This window comes from Nomascus leucogenys, chromosome 10 (genome assembly GCF_006542625.1).
Source record: "Nomascus leucogenys isolate Asia chromosome 10, Asia_NLE_v1, whole genome shotgun sequence".
NCBI classification, from domain to species: domain Eukaryota; kingdom Metazoa; phylum Chordata; class Mammalia; order Primates; family Hylobatidae; genus Nomascus; species Nomascus leucogenys.
Window position 1 is genome coordinate 20,961,760 of NC_044390.1, and position 19,545 is coordinate 20,981,304.

At 35.3% G+C, this 19,545-nt stretch overlaps 1 pseudogene; it reads left to right on the forward strand.

The window, feature by feature from the left end:
* Positions 1–13,421: 13,421 nt before the first annotated feature.
* Positions 13,422–14,675, forward strand: LOC100599093 (annotated as a pseudogene).
* Positions 14,676–19,545: the final 4,870 nt, after the last annotated feature.

Below are 19,545 nucleotides of genomic sequence, written 5' to 3' on the forward strand. Positions count from 1 at the left end.
GGAGGATGGAGGGTGGAAGAGGGAGAGGATCAGAAAAAATAACTAATGGGTACCAGGCTAAATACCTGGGTGAGAAACATTCTGTACAACAAAACCCCATGACACAAGTTTACCTATGTAACAAACCTGGTCATATACCCCTGAACTTAAAATACGAGTTAAAAAAAATCCAGAAACATTACATCTCAATAGCACAAAAACAAATGACCCAATTTAATAACGAGCAAAGGACTTGAAGAGACACTTTAAATGTTCAACAGGTACATTATAAATTCTCAACATTACTATTTATCAGGAAACACAAATCAACCAATGAGGTTCTCACCTTACACCAGTTAGGATAGCTGTTATAAACAAGACAAACAAACACAAAAATATAACAAATGTTAGGATGTGGAGAAATTATAACCTTCTACACTATTTTTGAGAATGTAAAATTATTCAGCTGCTATGAAAAATAGTATGGAGATTTCTCAAAAATAATCAAAAGTAGAACTGTAATACAGTCCAGCAGTCCTACTTCTGAGTATGTACCCAAAGAACTGAAATCTGGATCTGGATGAGCTATCTGCACTTCAATGTTTTGTGTAGCATTATTCACAATAGCCACATTATAGAAACAAACCAAATGTCCATAGACAGATGAATGGATAAATAAAATGTGGTATATACACACAATAATATATTATTCGGCTTTTAAAAATAAGGAAATCCTGACACTTGAAACAACACAGATGAAACCAGAGGTCACTATGCTAAATGAAATAAACCAATAATAAATGAACAAATACTGCATGATTCCACTTATACAAGGTACCTAAAGTCCTCCAACTCATAGGAGCAGAGAATAGTGGTTAGCAGGGGTTGGAGGATGGGGAGTTGTTGTTCAATTAGTATGAAGTCTGAGTTATGCAAGATGTATTAATTCTAGAAATCTGCTGTACAGCATAATGTCTATTGTCAACAATACTGGACTATGCACTTAAAGTTTTGTTAAGAGGAGAGAGCTCATGTTAAGCATTCTTAACATGGACACACACACACACACACACACACACACGCAGAAACAAGGAAATTGGGAGGTGATGGATAGTCTATTACCTTGGTTGTGGCGACGGTTTCATGAATGTATGCACATGCCCAAACTCATCAAATTGTAAGCATTAAATATGTTCAGTTTATTGCATATCAATTATACCTCAATAAAGCTATTAAAAAAAGAGTTACAGTAAGATCTAGAGTTGTACTGCCTGCAATTCTGTATCTTTGTAATAGAACACTAAACACAGTCATGGATCACTTAATGACAGGGATATATTCTCAGAAATGTGTCATTGGGTGATTTCATATTGTGAGAATATCACAGAGTGTGCTTACACAAATCTAGATGGTGGAGCCTATTACACGCCTAGGCTGTATGGCATAGCCTGTTCCTCCTAGGCTACAAACCTATACAGCACGTTACCCTATTGGGCACTGTAGGCAATTGTAATATAACATTAAGTATTTGTGTGTCTAAACATAGAAAAGGTACAGTAAAAATACAATATTATAATCTTCTGAGACCACAGTTGTATACAAGGTCAGTCATTGAGTAAAAAGTTGCTACAGGGCATGTGACTATACTATATACTGGATTATAAATATTTCCCCTTTTACTTAACAATGTGCATATATCATATGTGCTAATGCATACTGAATATAAATTATCTAATTATTACATATTAAAATAATTTAAATAGTTAACAAATCATTTTACTAATAAATAATGTCTCTTTAAAAATCTTCGAATGAGTAACTTAGAATATTAATATAATAAACACATCTAGAATATTGTTTCACCACAAAGGAAATACATTTACCTACTATTTCTTACAAAAATATTGAGATGAAATTTTAGATAAATTACTTTTTCAGAAGATAATTGGTAATAATTACAGACAATATTTTTGTTGTTGTTTAAAGAATTATCCATGCACTCTTCTAATAATATGTGCCATGAGGACTGGGCGTGGTGTCTCACGCCTGTAATCCCAGCACTTTGGGAGGCCGAGGCGGATGGATCACGATGTCAAGAGATAGAGACATCCTGACTAACACGGTGAAACCCCGTTTCTACTAAAAATACAAAAAAAAAATTAACTGGACATGGTGGCGGGGGCCTGTAGTCCCAGCTACTCGGGAGGCTGAGGCAGGAGAATGACGTGAACCTGGGAGGCAGAGCTTGCAGTGAGCCGAGATCGCGCCACTGCACTCCAACCTGGGCGACAGAGCGAGATTAGGTCTCAAAAATAAATAAATAAATAAAATAAAAAAGTGGTTTGGAGTCAATACTCACTCTTTCCAAAAGGAAATCACTGTTCCTTTTTCTGTCATCATAAATTAGATTTTCCTTTTATGAAATTCTTATAAATAGAATAATCCTGTATGAGCCTTGTTGCTGCTGGTATGTTTGGTTATTATAATATTTTTAAAAATTCGTTTATGTTATTGCAGAGTAGTATTGAATCACATGAATGCACCATAAATGTTTTATCCATTCACCTGTTGCTGTCCATTTTATTTGGGTTACAACAAAATACCGGCTTCTATGAATAAAACTGCTAGAAATATTACCATGCAAGTCATTTTATGAGCATATGCTTTAATTTTGCTCGAGTAATAACCTGGAAATTTAATACATTTTATAGGTTAGGTGTGTATTTAACTTCATATCAATATGCTGAAATGGTTTCCAGAATGGCTGTGTCATTTTACTCTTCCATCAACAATGTATTAGAGGTCCATTTTCTCCACATCATCGCCAACATTTTGTTCTGTCACTTATTTTCAATTAGCTACTCTACTGTATATGAATTAGTGTTATATTGAATTTATGTGACAAATAGAATAAATTATGATGTTGACAACCTATTCATATGATTATTAGCTCTTCATATACCTTAGTTTTGAAATGTGTGGTGAAATATAAAGCTAAACATAAAAGCTAGAAAAATAAAGCTATAACACAAACATAAAAGGAAATCTTTGTGATCCTGGGTTATGCAAAGATTTTTTAGGGGACCCAAAATAATAAGTAATTAAAAATAATTTATTTTCAATTATAAGTAATTTTCTATTTTCATTGTATTTACAGCAATAAAGGGCTTTTATAAAAAATATGTAAATAACAGTTGTGAAGCAATAATTTTAAAATGCTGTTTTTTTTTAATTGAAGAGGACTAAAACATTTTCTCAAATAATATATGCAAGTGATCAAGGAGCACAAAAAATCTTTAATAGCATTAGACATGCAAATCAAAATACTAAAGTACCATTAGAAGGATTAAAACATAAAAGACTGGCAACACCAAATGTTGGAGAAAACTAGGAGTTTCATACATTTTTGGCTGTGGTATGAACCGATGCAACCACGTGAAAAACAATTTGGCCATTTTGTCATAGAAGTTGAACATCCATTTATACAACAGTGCAGTAATTACAATCTCATATATGTAACTAAGACAAATGAACAAATATGTTTATAAATACTTTGTATGTTAATTTTCATAATAGCATTACTCATAATATTCAATACTCAGAAACAAACTAGAGTACCATCAATAGGTATATTAAATGCTATATACATATATTCATGAAATCTAATACAACACAGCAATTAAAAGGAACAAACTATTGATACATGTAACAACATGGATAGTTCTAAAAAATACTGAGTTGAGTGACAGAAGTCAAACACTGAAGAGAACATACTCTAAAACTCTATTTATATGAAAATGCATATGGGTCTTAGGTTGCTCCCACATTGATTGAGGAGGAGACTACGAAAAGCATTATTTCCTAGGGTTCACCTTAAAATTCTACCTACTGCACTAACATACGGTGATAAATATCAAACCAGTGGTTGCCTCTGGAATGGGGGAGTAACTGAGAAGAGACACAAATACATTTGGGTGATGAAAATGTTTGGGGACTTTATTTACAGTTTTCAAGACAGATTGAAGAGTACCCTTAGGATATGAATGTTTCTCTGTTTGAAAGAAAAAAAAACAGAATAAAATAATAACATCTATTTATACACAAGTATGTATATGCTGAACGTTGTATTAAGAATAACATAATAATATATTTTAATCTTCACAATTACCCTTTATGGTGAATATTATATTTATTCCCATCTTCCAGATTAGGAAACTGAGACTCATATATCTTAAGTAGTATGATTAAGTTCTGATGATTAATATATAAGAAATCAGTGTTGAATATTATATTTGTATAAATGTAGAGACAAATATCCTATATAGCCTTTCTTTAGAAGGCTAAATTAGTGGATATATTTGGATTTTATATTAGTGGATAACTTTCCTTTCAAAGATTCAACTTATTCTAATATATATGATAAATCTGATGATGATTGGGAATGGAATTATATTGATTGTTTAACAGTAGGTTAACTGACACGTAAGAAAGCAGATGGAGCTATGGGGTAGGTGAAAGTATACAGTGTCCTGAACTGACAGAAATATATGGGTTTTTTTTACCAGTATGCCAAGTAATGCTTTTCTAGTTTCTGTTGTTCAAGAATTCTAGTTTCTTGTTAAAGCAATTATTTTTATATGGCCGACTTGCCAGTTGTACAGGTTAACGGCATATACATTTACATAATAATTTATTTGCAAAGCACAGCAAGCAAGTTCTGTGAGTTTGTTCTGGGTCAAAGTTTCAAATGCTGATTGTTGTTTATTGGGAGCTCAGAAGAGAGTCCAAGACTTGACAATGGTTATATTAGTTTTGGTTACCAGAGTGGTTATTCATATCTGGAAGGTTCAGGCAACAGTTACTGAAATTTAATGAGTAATGCTTTCTAATTGTAATCTTTATAGTTAATCAGCAAAGCTGATTAACACAATCATATGTGTTTATGAGTATTGGACCCAGTTATTGCAAGAAAAGACAATTTTATTGCAGAATACCATCAGCAAGTTAACACCATTAAGGCTTATTGGCATTCTCTCCTGCTTTGCAAGGACATCTGCCATGCATGCAATGTGGTCCTTTCCATCAACTTAGAACACAGGAATGTCATTACAGTCTTATAAATTTACTGAAAAAAAAAGACAAAAAGTTATTGGTGAAAGTGGAGAAGCGAAAAGTCATTTTAGTAGTCTTATTACTTTGTACTCGTGTGATAATTAATGTGATCATACTACTTCCTGCACAGATCTTGCTTTTATGAGGAGGGGTAGGAAAGAATATACTCAGGTTTGGGGGGTTTGGGGATGATGGTTGTTTCAGCTGACGTTCAATTAAGAAAGTACAATCACTATGAGGATTATGGGATAGATACTTATTACAGGAATTAGAGTTTGCCCAATTGTGGGAGGAGATGGAGACACAAGGTATGAACGGTAACTGAAAGATCAGAGAAAAGATACTCATTAGCTCTGACACAGAAGAAAAAGGGTGTAGCTTTCTGGGAAACCTGAAAATTAGAAATATCTATATCCAGCTGCTTGATTAAAACTAAAGAAAGGGATTGTTGTGGAAATTTAGATTCTTCATGGTTTCTGCCACTATAAGATTACAGCAAATTTCCTGGTAGGGGCTTGTGTCAGGAAAGATAGCAGTAGGAGAGGAGAGTTGCCTAAGTGGGAAAGGTGGAAGACAAATTTGAACTCATTCTTAAACCTACACCTGCCTCTTACCATCTCAGAATGACCTTCAGAGAGTGAAGGTCATTAATTTTTGAGTCTCCAATTTTGTGTGTATTTACTTTTGGCCAACTCTATGCTGACACTTTAAAAGAAGAGCAATTATAGCCAACATAGTTTTTGGCAAAACCAAATCAATGATAGAATAATCTAGCATGCAGGAGAAGGTCAACTTCTGGAAAGCACGTTGAGGTGATGGAAAAGCTTAGTTTAAGTGTATACCACATCCTGAGAGATCAGTCAGAAACTGGGTTAGCAACAAGGCATATGGAATTCTAATATGAGTGAGCTTAAGAGAGGTGTTCTTGGGAAAATATGACATTAGAGACAAGATAGATGTCCCAACGGTAAAGAATTATGTTTTAATTTGACAGAATTTAACTTCATTTCTTTTAACAGCTCTTTTTTTATGGTGCAATCTGAAAGATGCACCTTTCTTCCTCTAAGCAGGTGTGAACTTATCACATCTTAGGTTTGTCTCCAAGATCATTCTCTTCTATTCTCCACTTCAACATTTGTGTTCCATGGCCTCATAATTGTATTCCCTTGTGAAAATTATATATCTGCACACATGCATACATCTCTAAACAATATTTAATCTGTTTGTAAGTGTCTCATTAATATTATTCTACTACAAAAGTCCTTCTAAAATGTTCTTTTTTTCCCTTAATATTTGATTTGAGATTTGTTTAAGTTAGTAAACGTGCTTTAATTTATACATTTTAATTGTTATATTATTCCATTTTATTTATTTTATGTATAAGCCATATATACTGAATTATTCATTTTAGTATATTCTATTGTAGACACTCAGCAAAATAAAATTATCATTGTACTGTTATTGGGCATTTTGTTTGTTTCCAAGATTTCACTGTTGTCTTCAATGCTGCCATAAACATTCTCAAACCTTTGACCTTGTGCATGCGTAAAAGCTTTTCTGAAATGTGTAACTACAGTTCAAGATCTAGGAACAACTGATCTTGACTGTTGGATCAAGGATGTGTTGCTGAAGAAGATGACATTGAGTAGGTCTGCAAGGATGATAGGCTTTGAGGAGTTGGAGATGGAAGAAGGACATCTGGAATGAGAGGAGCAAGAAGGGACAGGTCTTACAGAAAGCAGAGAGGAGAAACAGAGGGAGGTGCATACTGACAGAGTCTGTTGTTGCTCAAAGTGTTGCCCTTAGTAGAGACAAACCCTAATTGTGTCCAGATGGAATGTACAGAAGTTAGAAACTGATCGTAAAAACTTCGAGATCCAAAAGATAATGCCTACAGTATGTGGAAAGAATAAAAGATTAAGAAAATTTTGAGAATCAACCCAGAGTCCCAGAAATATTTACTGTGGACAGAGCTAAATCTGAAGGCGGATTGAGTACCCTTAGTGTTCTGTGACCCAGTTGGCCAATAGTATTCATCATAGCTGGGGAATATTTTACACTGGAGATCCCAAAGATGAAGTTCCCACTTCTGTAGTTAGAGGTGAGTGAACCCATATGCCATGGTGAAACATTTTCTGATCTTGTTTCTCAAAGTTAGTTTTGCTACATAAATAATGTATTTCAGATGTTTGCTTCTATATTCTGTCTTCCCCTAATCTTCAATTCATCCTGAGAACTAAAGGTTTATAGTTCATAGTTTTCATAAAGGATCTGTGACCTTTTATAAAATGTGGGGCATATTATTACCTATTCCTAAAACCTCACAGCTAACCACTCAAAGACAGGTCATTGGAATAATTCCCATTTTAAATATGTAAATATTGGACTGCCAGTTAGAGCTAAATAGTGTTATTTAGTGGAAGGTAAACAGACAAAATTATTTAGACCTTGGAGTGAACATTGGAGCTTTCATTCTCATGGAAGTGAGAACCGTAAATGTGAAACCTTGGAATTCATTTCAGGTGACCATTCTACACTAATCATAGCCACTCAAGCACCATGACTGTGATTGGCTAGATAATAGACACATGACTTGATTTTGGCCAAAGTAACATGCTCTAAAGTCTCTGGGAAAAGTTTCTTCACTCCTTAAAAACTCAAGGAAATTATCCCCTCCACTTGTTCTAGTAGTTGTGTCAAAAAGTGATGCTTAGAACATTAACAGACATATTGCTACCTTCCATATGATATTTATTAAGGATGTCAAATTGGAGAGTAGAACAAAACTTGAGATATTTATGACCATGTTGAGCAACTAATTAGCTAACCTTGGAAACCAATCTCCTCACAGACTTCCAATGGTCTTTATTCTCTGTACATTTGAATTTCCATCTACTATCATTTCTTTTCAGATTAAAAGATATTTTATCATTTCTTGTAGTGACAAGCTCTTTCAGTTTTCATCTTTTATAAAAAATGTCATTTAAACATTGCTTTACAAAGTATTTTTACTGCATATAAACTTTCTGTCAACAATTTTATCTATTTTTCGGTTTGTTCTTTGTTGTTGTTGTTATTTTTTAGTTTTAGCACTTAAAATGTCACTTAAAAATAAATGACTTCTGGTTTTGACTATTTCTGATGAAAAGTAAACAGAATCTGTTTTCTTTGTTCTCGAGTAAATCATTTTTTTTTTCTCCTATGAATCTCGTTGTGGCTTGGTTTTAGGCTCTTTTTTGGGGAGGTAGATCAAGAGTAGGTCTGACTCCTATCTCTCATCGTACACAAAAATCAAATAAAAACGGATTAAAGACAATCTGAGGCTGAAACCATGAAATTACCTAAAAAAAAACCTTTAAGGTAACTACTAAGATAATTGGAATCCCACTTTGTCTGATATTAATATAACCAGTCCAATTTTCTTTCAGCTGGAGCTTTTGCCACATATTTTTATATTCTTTTACTTTTATCTATGTCTTTGTACATAAAGGGTGTTGCATATGAGGGTGTTGGCTTTGTATCAAACTGGACAATAGTTGTCTTTTAATTGGTGTGTTCAGACTATTTACATTTAATGTAATTATTCACATTGCTGGGTTGAAATCTACAATCTTTTGGTAGTTTTGTTCTATATCGTTGATCTTTTTTGTGTCTTTGTTCCTCTTTATTTTTTTTCTGTCAGCTTTTTGTTGTATTTTTATAAAACTCTTTTAGCTTCACTATTGGCTAATAGTTATTAATTATGTCTATTTTCCTACTTTTATTTAGTTACCTTAGAGTTTACAATAAATATTGTTATCATTAATCTTCAAATAATATTATACCACTTCATATATTGCTTCATAATTTTGTAAAGGGATAGTTTCAATTCCCTCCTTCTGTCATTTGTGTTACTACTGTAAATCAAAGGTTCCAAACAAGTGTCCTTATACAAGGGAATTGAAAGAGCTACTCTTGTGATACCAACAAACATTTGGGGAGTAGAAACATTATTGGATCAAAAGGTTAAAAGGGGCTATGGAAATTCCAGAGAATATAAGCAAAACTGAGTCAGGAAAAAAAAAATTGGGCAATCATACAATTATAACACAAAAATAAAGATTTTAAAAATCAGCTTCAAAACTTAATACAGATATTACATATATATACTAGAATGTAAAATAAGCACAAAAGTAATTTCTATAATTCAATATTAGTTTAGGAAGCAAGAGGATTAACCTGTATAAATATTTGAAAGAATATTTTCAAAAAGTTTAAAATTTCCATCGAAAAGGTTTTATTGGGGAATGGTTTAGATTTCTTTTCTCACTTTAGCCTAAGAAATGCCTGGTTTCCCTGATTAGCCTTTGAATTTTATTTTTTGCTGAGTATACTTTTTAACGATATAGACATTCTAGAATTTATTTTACCTTTGAATTAGATTGGTAATTATTTTATTCATTTGATAGTGTGCTCCATAAAACACCACACTAGGCAATATAAATGATAAAATCCAATAACTATACTTTGAATCAGATCACTTTACTTTGAATTAGAATGTAGTGAGGTGAGTGCTATTATAGAGAGAAACACATTTTATAGAAATAATGCTGATATAGCACCTAATATTTCCTACTAAGGTGATATGTTACTATAATCTCATCATCAAACAGATTTAAATCACATCAATTGCTCCAAATATACCATTTATAGCAAAGTGATCCAGTTGAAGGACTCCAATTGCACATAGGCTTTGTGTCTCTTTTGTCTCTTTCGGTCAAGAACATTTACTTACTCTTTTCTTAATTTGCATGATGTTGAAGTTTTTGAAGATTATAAGGCCAGTTATTTCACAAAATTTTCCTCTATTTGAGTTTGTCTGCTATTTCTTCAGGATGAGATTCATGTTATGCATTTTTGGCAACAGTAGAGATGTTATGCCTTCTTATTGCATTCTATGAATGGACACACAATGACAATTTGTCCCATTTCAGGTGAAATTAACAGTAATCACCTAATGAAGGTGGGGTCTCCAGGCTTCTGCACTACAAAGATACTCAGTTTTTTTCTCTATGTAAATAAGCATTTCATGGAGGGATACTTTGAAGCAACATAATTATCCCATTCCTCATCATATGATGAACTTAATTATTTATTTATGTCAGTGTAGCTTCATCAGTCTTTATTTTAATCAATGGTTTATAAGCCACTAATATAATGATTCCTTTTGATGCTCAGGATGTTCCTGTTTTGATCAGTGGGAGATTCTTTGAACTAATTTTTGGGTTCTTTTGACATGGCTGTATCATTCTTTAGTCACTTTCTTATATTCTGGAATAACAAGATGTTCAACACTCATTTGTATTTTTCTTTTCCCCTAGGCTTGGCATCACCCATTTCTCCAAAGGAGCTCCAATTTCATTTTCAGTAAAAATTGGTATATAAGGCCAAGTTCTGAGGTGTGCTTGTTAACTTTCAGCCCTTTTGGTGGACAAAGCTGGTAAGTAAATACATCCTTTTACATTTATTTCTCTACTTATTTACATTTATTACGTTTTAGGGGTTATACCCAAGAACCAAAAGGCAAATGAAATAAAAACAAAGATAAATAGCTGGGACCTAATTAAACTAAAGAGTTTTTGCATAGCAAAAGGAAGAGTCAGCAGAGTAAACAGACAACCCACAGAGTGGGAGAAAATCTTCACAATCTATGAATCTGGCAAAGGACTAATATCCAGAATCTACAACAAACTCAAACAAATCAATAAGTAAAAAAAAAAGCCCATCAAAAAGTGGGCTAAGGACATGAATAGACAATTCTCAAAAGAAGATATACAAATGGCCAACAAACATATGAAAAGTGCTCAACATCACTAATGATCAGGGAGATGCAAATCAAAGCCACAATGTGATACCACCTTACTCCTGCAAGAATGGACATAATCAAAAAATCACAAAACAGCAGATGTTGCCTGGGATGTGGTGATCAGGGATTAGTAAAGAAGTCAAACTGTCCATTTGCTGATGATATGATCGTTTACTTGAAAACCCTAAAGACTCCTCCAGAAAGCTCCTAGAACTGATAAAACAATTCAGCAAATTTCCAGATTCAAGGTTCTACACTGCTGGTGGCAATGTAAACTAGTACAGCCACTATGGAAAACAGTGTGGAGATTCTTCAAAGAAATGAAAGTAGAGCTACCATTTGATCCAGCAATCCCACTACTGGGTATCTACCCGGAGGAAAAGAAATCATTTGAAAAAGGTACTTGCACATGCATGTTTTTAGCAGCACAATTCACAAGTGCAAAATTGTGGAACCAACCTAAATGCCCATCAATCAATGAGTGGATAAAGAGACTGTGATTGATATATATATATATATCATACATATATATATATCATATATATATATATCATACATATATATCATATATATATATCATACATATATATATATCATATATATATATCATATATATATATATCATATATATATGATATATATATATATATGATATATATATATGGAAGAGTGGGAGGGGGGCGAGGGATAAGACTACAAAAATGGTGCAGTATATACTGCATGGTTGATGGGTGCACCAAAATCTCACAAGTCACCACTAAATAACTTACTCATGTTACCAAATACCACCTGTACCCCAATAACTTATGGAAAAAGAAGTTAGCTACTTCCAAGGTACAATGGGAGTATGAGTATTGGGTAAATGCTCCTGTTGCAAAAGGAAGACATTGGCCATAACGAAGGGGTTACAGGTCCCATGCAAGTTCAAAACCTATCAGGAGAGTCATTAAATCTTAAAGTTCTAAAATAATTTCCTTTGACTGAATGTCTCATATCCAGGGCACGCTGATGCAAGGGGTGGGCACCACCCAATCAGCTGCCAGCACCACTAGGACAAACCAGGTGGAAGAAGATGGGATAACCATTCTTGCTGAGTCTTCTGGTTTTCATATTTTTCCTGTGCTGGATGTTTCCTTCCGTTCCATCAGACTCCAGGTTCTTCGGCCTTTGGATTGCTGGACTTACACCAGTGGTTTGCCAGGGGCTCTCAGGCCTTCAGTCACAGACTGAAGGCTGCACTGTTAGATACCCTACTTTTCAGGCTTTTTGGACTTAGACTGAGCCACTACTGGCTTCTCTCTTCCCCAGCTTGCAGTCGGTCTGTCATGGGACTTGGTCTTGTGATCCTGTGAGCCATTTCTCCCTAACAAACTATTCGTCATATATACATATCTCCTATGAGTTCTGTGCCTCTGGAGAACCTGGACTAATACAGGAGAAGAAATAAGAAGAAACAAGCACATGAAAAGTTGTTCACCCTTATTAGCCATTAGTTAAATACAAATTAAATCCACAACGATATGTCAGTACACACCTATGAGAATGGAATAAAGAAAATAGCGATGACACTGAATGTTGGCAAGAATGTGGAAAAACTGGATCACTTATGCATTACCAGTGGGAATGTAAAATAGTACAGTCACTTAGGAAACCAAAATGGCAGTTTCTTAAAAAAACTACACATATTAACTATCATACAACCCAGAAGTTTTCTGGGAATTTTCCCCAGAAAAATTAAAATTTATATTCACACAAAAATCTGTAACAAATGTTTACAGCAGCTTTATTCACAATAACCAAAAACTGGAAATAATTGGAATGACCTCCAATGAGTGACTGACTAAATGAACTAGTACACCCATACATGGAATACTACTCAGCAATAGTAAGAAAAAAACCTCTAATAATACACATAGTATACTGGAGGAATTTTGGATAATTTTGCAGAGTAAGGAAAGCCAATTCCAAAAGGAGCAGACTGTATAATTTCATTTATGTAACAATCTTGAAATGACAAAATTATAGAAATGGAAAACAGATTCGTAGTTGTCAGGTATTAGGAATGGTGAGAGTAGAGTTGGGAGTGTGAGAGGAAAGTGAATGTGGCTACAAAATGGCAGCCATTAGAGTTCCTTGTGGTGATGAAAATGTTCTGTATCTTCACAGTATTAATATTAATTCAATACCCTGGTTGTGATATGGTGCTACAGTTTTGAAGGACATTACCATTGGGGAAAACTAAAGTACATTAAATCTGTCTATATTACTTCTGTAAAATCAGATATATGGGATTCTACCATTAATTGAAAATATAGGAAGAGATCCAAGTAAATAAAGTGGGAGCCAGCCTTCACATGCAGCTTCTCACTTACATATTCAGTCCAATTTTGAGCTGCCATTTTTTAATCCTAAGAGACCAGAGCTCTTGTTCTCTGAATACCAACCCATATGTTTCTGTGGGCAAGTCTTGTGTGTACTCCCTGCCATGTCTCCATTCCAAGCACACTTCTACAGTGATAACATGAAATATATCATAGCTGATGTTCTTTTCTCAATCTCTGCTGCCTCTGAAATAGCTGACCTTAGTAACATCATGAATAAATTGCTGAAGGACAAAAATTAATTCCACAAACATGTGGAGTTTGATTTCCTTACTGAGGGCCAGTTTCTGCTAATTTCCTTGGTCAAACACATGGACCTGGAGATTATCTCATCAGAAGAGGTTGTGGAACCGGAATATGTGGAGAAGTACACTGCCCACCAGCCAGAGCAATGCATATTATATGATGACTACATCAGTTCAATTAAAGGGGCAGAGTAATGTACCTTGACTGGTTCTTATGATGAGACTTCTGGGTTCTGATCCTTGGAAGAAAAGTTCGTAATGATGGTTGTGAAACATACAGATGCTGTGAAAAATGTGGCCTGGGTGAAAAAAGACAGTTTGTCTTGCTTTTACTGAATTCTTCCATTGATCAGAGTATTGTCTCACCGGAGTAGAATTTAATGAGAAACAGGGAAAGCCCTACACTGCTGCAGAAATCATAATGGAAGTGTAGATTATATAGCTGTTGATAGCTCAGAAACTATATTTTGCAGTGGCTGATGAGATAAAATGTTAAATATCTAGTCTACAGCCTCTATAGATAAAGAAGATGAAATGGGGGAATCCACAAATTGAGAAAGAAACAGAAAACAGAGCAAGGACTCCCATGCTGACCCTCTCTGGCCACAAGGAAGCAATTTCCTTGGTTCTGTGGTCAAATGTTGAAGGAATCTGCAGTGCATCTTGGGACCACACAATTAGAGTGTGGGATGTTGAGTTCAGCAGTCTTAACTCAACTTTGTCAGGAAATAAAGTATTGTATTTTCTATTCTCTACTTTGTAAATGTTTAGCATCTGGAAGCAGAGACATGCATATAAGACTGGGATCCCCAAACTAAAGATAATTTTCTGCTGTCGTTTTCCCCAACTTCACATACAGGCTGGGTGACATCAGTAAAATGGTCTTCTATTCATGAATAGCAGCTGATTTCAGTATATTTAGGTGACATTATCAAGCTGCAGAATACAAGAAGTTTTAAGGCTCCATTCTATGATCTAGCTGCTTATGAAGACAAAATTCTGAGTGTAGACTGGACAATCACAGGGATACTTCTCAGTAGAAGAGCAGACAATGAATTATATTCCTACAGATATTCACCTACCACTTCCCATGTGGGGCATGAAAGTGAATGATAATTTGATTATAGAGATTCTTACTATAAATATTGGTAAAGAATCATGAAATTACATTGATGCAGATGCAGAAAGCAGCCTTTTAGACTAAAGTTTATATAATAGTTTCACCCTTTATAGTAGTTAACATATCACTTTTTTATTTTATAATAGAATAGTTGGTGTTTAGAAAATATAAAATGTGGCCTGCATTTACTACCCTATATAAATTCTTGAAGATAAACTGAGTTTTTAATTTATTTTTAAAGGTATTAATTTGTATTAAGATTTTCTTTTGAAGTTCTATAAAAGAGTACGTTACAGATACAAAAATAAAAAACATAAACCTTAATTTTTAAAGAACGAGTAGTGGTAAAGTTGTAGCACCTGTCTCCAGGTCCCACATTCTTGACATTGCATTATATAGCTGTCTGCAATGTTTTGTCTTGGCTGTTTTCAACATTTTTTTTTAAACATAGTATTTTGTTTTGCTTTGTTTTTTATTATCTGATACTATGCTGATATTGTCTAGCATTTGTTTTTTTCTAGACAGCACTATAGCTGTCTGCAATGTTTTGTCCTGGCTGTTTCCAACAGTTTTTTTTTTTTTGAACATAGTATTTTGTTTTGCTTTGTTTTTTTTATCATCTGATACTATGCTGATATTACCTAGCATTTGTTTTTTTCTAGATGTCCCTTGAAGTTAATTCCAGTACCAGACAACTACATAAAACTTCATGATTCAATGTCTATGTGCTCTGGGAATGTTGTAGACAAAAGGGTTTCGTTCCAAAGAGTTTATGGATTTTAAACGGGGAAAAGATAAGGAAGTAGCTCCTATGTGAGCCCATGGGAGACTGTTTATGATGGCCCTCTTTCTTCAGACTCATTCATACCAATGCTACTTCCAAAAGGGAAAATACTCTGGAAGATTGCTTTGCCTTCTAACTCAATTTATCAAAAATATTCTCAGCATTAAAAAAAATCCATGATAAATTTTACTAGTTTCATTTGAAAAGAATGGGAAGGTAGAAAGAAACATATGGATTCTTTCCTTTCCCAAATCAAAAGAATTGGTTGGATAATATGTCCTTTATTTTGTGAATTTTGTAATGTGCCTATCCAAGTTGGCAGGAAAGAGCAGATGGCCTTTTTCGCCTTCGTTGATTTTACTGGGCAGGGGAAACTCCCAAATTACTAAAGAGATGAGGAGAAAGTTTGAGAAAAATTAGTCAGAAAATGCAAAACCAGGATGTATTAGGATTATTCAGAGAAACAGAACCAATAGATTGTGCATTCATACGGAAATATATTTATTCATTCTAAATAATTGGCTTACCCAATTCTAGAAGCAGGCAAGTCCAAAATCTACAAGGTGTGTTGTGAGAAGTCAGGGACCCCAAAGAGAGGGACCGGCTGGAGCCAAGGCAGAACATAAACTGGAAGATTTCATGGACATTTATCAGTTCCCCAAGTTAATACTTTTATAATTTATTATGCCTGTCTTTACTGCAAGCTCTGAACATAAATTGTGAAGATTTCATGGACATTTATCACTTCCCCAATCAATACTCTTATAATTTCTTATGCCTGTCTTTACTTTAATCTCTTAATCCTGTTATCTTCGTAAGCTGAAAATATACGTCACCTCAGGACCACTATTGTACAAATGGATTGTAAAACATATGTGTTTGAACAGTATGAAATCAGTGCACCCTGATAAAGAACAGAATAACAGTGATTTTCAGGGAAGAAGGGAAGATAACCATGAGCTCTGATTGCCTGCGGGGTTGGGCAGAATAGAGCCATATTTTTCTTCTCACAGAAAGCCTATAGACGTATGTGTGAGTAGGAGAACTATCACTGAATTCTTTTCCCAGCAAGGAATAACCCTGGGGAAGGAATGCATTCCCGGAGGTAGGCCTACCAACAGCCACTCTGTGAGTGTCTGTCTTACGCAATTGAGATAAGGACTGAAATACACCCTGGTCTCCTGCAGTACCCTCAGGCTTACCAGGACTGGGAAATTCCAGCCTGGTAAATTCTGGTCAGACTGGTTCTCTGCTCTCCAACCCTGTTTCGTGTTACCATGTTTATCAAGACAATGCATGAACAGCGGGACATAGACCCTCGTCAGTAATTCTAATTTTGCCTTGCCTTATGATCTTTATTGCCCTTTGAAGCATGTGATCCTTGAGACCTACTCCCTGTTCGTACACCCCCTCCCCTTTTAAAAAATCCCTAATAAAAACTTGCTGGTTTTGTGGCTCGAGATCGCCATCATGGTCCTACCAATATGTGATGACACCCCCGGAGGCCCAGCTGTAAAATTTCTCCCTTTGTACTCTTTCTGTTTATTTCTCAGACCGGCTGGCACTTAGGGAAAATAGAAAGAACCTATGATGAAATATTGGGGCTGGTTCCCCGATAAAGGTGGCCAGCAGGCAAAGACACAGGAAACAGCTGAGGTTGCAGTTCAAGTCTGAAGGCAGTTTATTGCAGAAATCAGGAAGAGCAGATGAAGTCTGACAACAGTCTGCTGGAAAATTTCCTCTTCCTGGGGTTTGGGGTGGTGATGGAATAGGATTTATCAAGCCTTTCTTTCTATTAAGCTTTCAACTAATTAGATGAAACCAACTCATATTATGTAAGGTAATCTGGTTTACTCAAAGTCCAATAATTTAAATGTAAATCCCATCCAAAAGCACCCTCACATAAATATCGAGAATAAAGTTGGACCAAATATCTGTGTAATGTGGCCCAGCCAAGTTGACACATAAAATTAAGCATCACACAGAGAAATTACTTTAAGTTAGAGAAAAGAGCTAAATAACGAGAACGCATGGGCACATAGAGGGAAAAACACACTGGAGTCTATCAGAGGGTGGAAGGTGGAAGAAGGGAGAGGATCAGAAAAAATAACTAATGGATACTAGGCTTAATACCTGGTGATGAAATAATCTGTATAACAAACCCCCACATTTACCTATGTAACAAACCTGCACATCCTGCTGATGAACTTAAAATAAAAGCTAAAAAAGAGAAAAGACATAAATACTGAAAAGGAAAACTGCAGAAAATTCTACTTTACTTAGAATAGTAAATCCTTAGACTGAAGGATTAAGATGAAAAGGGATTGCTAGGAATGCACAATGTCTTGTTTGTAGAAGATGCACAGCAATGAACAAAAAAGATGCTTTAGCTTCTAGGACAGAAAATTATCCTCATCTTATCCACCAGGTTTAATTTTAAGCAGCAATATTATTAGCAAACCTATAAAGCTCTTATTGTGAACCAAACACTCACCTAGATACTTTACACATATTAACTGATTGAATAATTATAATAAATTGAGAAGCAGAATGTATTATCCTGTTGTTACAGATGAACTATCTGTAGCATGGAGAAGTTACATAAATTGCCCAAGGTCATAAACTTAATATATCTCAGACCTGGATTTGAACCTAGGACACCTAAAGTGGGAGCCTGTGTTCTTAACCACTATCTTCTCACACCCTTTATTACTCTAACTGAGATTTTTCACTTGACTTTGAATTCACTGCTGTAATATTGACATGGCTAGCACAGCATGCCCTAGTTTGCTGGAGGAGAACTTGTGGGGTAAAGTCAGAATCACCATGCCTGATCATGTTTTCCAATTTGCCAAATCAGGACAATTACTGCTTTGTGTTATTAGGAATTAAAGATAAAGTAACCATCACAGTGCTTTGTACGCAATAGAACACAACACTTTATTTCCTGTCTCTTCTTCCTGCCTTCCTTCCTGGTAACAATTTTTTCCTCCTGCCTAATGTCTCTATAGATGTTACATATTCTGAGAAAGGTGTGTCTGCTATATAAGTCAGAATTTCAAATCAAAGGGCTAGAGAACATTATGACCACGGAATATCTGACATAGGAGTCATACGTTGTTGAATGAATATGACTCAGGTTAAGCGAGAATTAAAAACATGAATGGTATAAGTAGAAAAAACAAACTCAGCTGCTCCCATTATACTCTCACAACATGCTTCTGACACCACAAGTGTGTGGGGATTTTTTCCACCACCAAGCAAGCAATCAATTTTGTAGCAGAGACCAACCAGGTGTCTTCTACTCCAGTTCAATTCTGAGACTCTCTAACCTGAGATAGCATCACATCCCACAGGTTGAGGACCCAGAACCACAAGACAGCCCACATGTCAGACACCAATCACAAATCCAGGCCTCCAGAACTTCAGACCAACTGGCTCAGCTTCAAATTTGGTTTCCACAACCTCTTCATCAGGTTCCATTAATTTGCTATAGTAGCTCACAAAAAGGGAAGCAAAGAAATAATGTAGGGTGAGATCTGGAAGGATCCTCAGCGCAGAAGCTTCAGTTCCCATGGAGTTGGGGTGCGCCCTCCCAGCAAGTACATGAATTCCTCTTCACCCTCCTGTAAGCCTCCATCAGTTCAGCTGTCCAGAAGCTCAACGTAGCCCCTCCTCTTGGGCCTTTTTTTGAGACTTCATTGTATAGGCATGATTGAAGCATGGATAATGATGTAGAAATGTGATTGGACAAAAAGGGTGTGATCTAATACTAGTAGACTGAGTGGGAAAATCCAGCGAGGTCTGCCTGTTCAGATTCTTCTTGGAATCTCTGTACAGCATTCTTTCCTCCTGAGTATGGGGCAGAACCTCTTCTGAAATTAGTCTGACTTACAATCAGGCAAGGTGGGTCAGAGAATAGATGGCCAGCTCCAAGACATAAACGCAAGGGAAGAATATATTTTAAGTTTCTATGGAAGGCCTTGAGTAGAAAAAGGAGCAGGTAAAAGGGGGGCAGGAGAAGGTCAGAGAGATTCCATTTTCTGAGTCTTGCTTCTAAGGCCTAAAGTACCCCAACA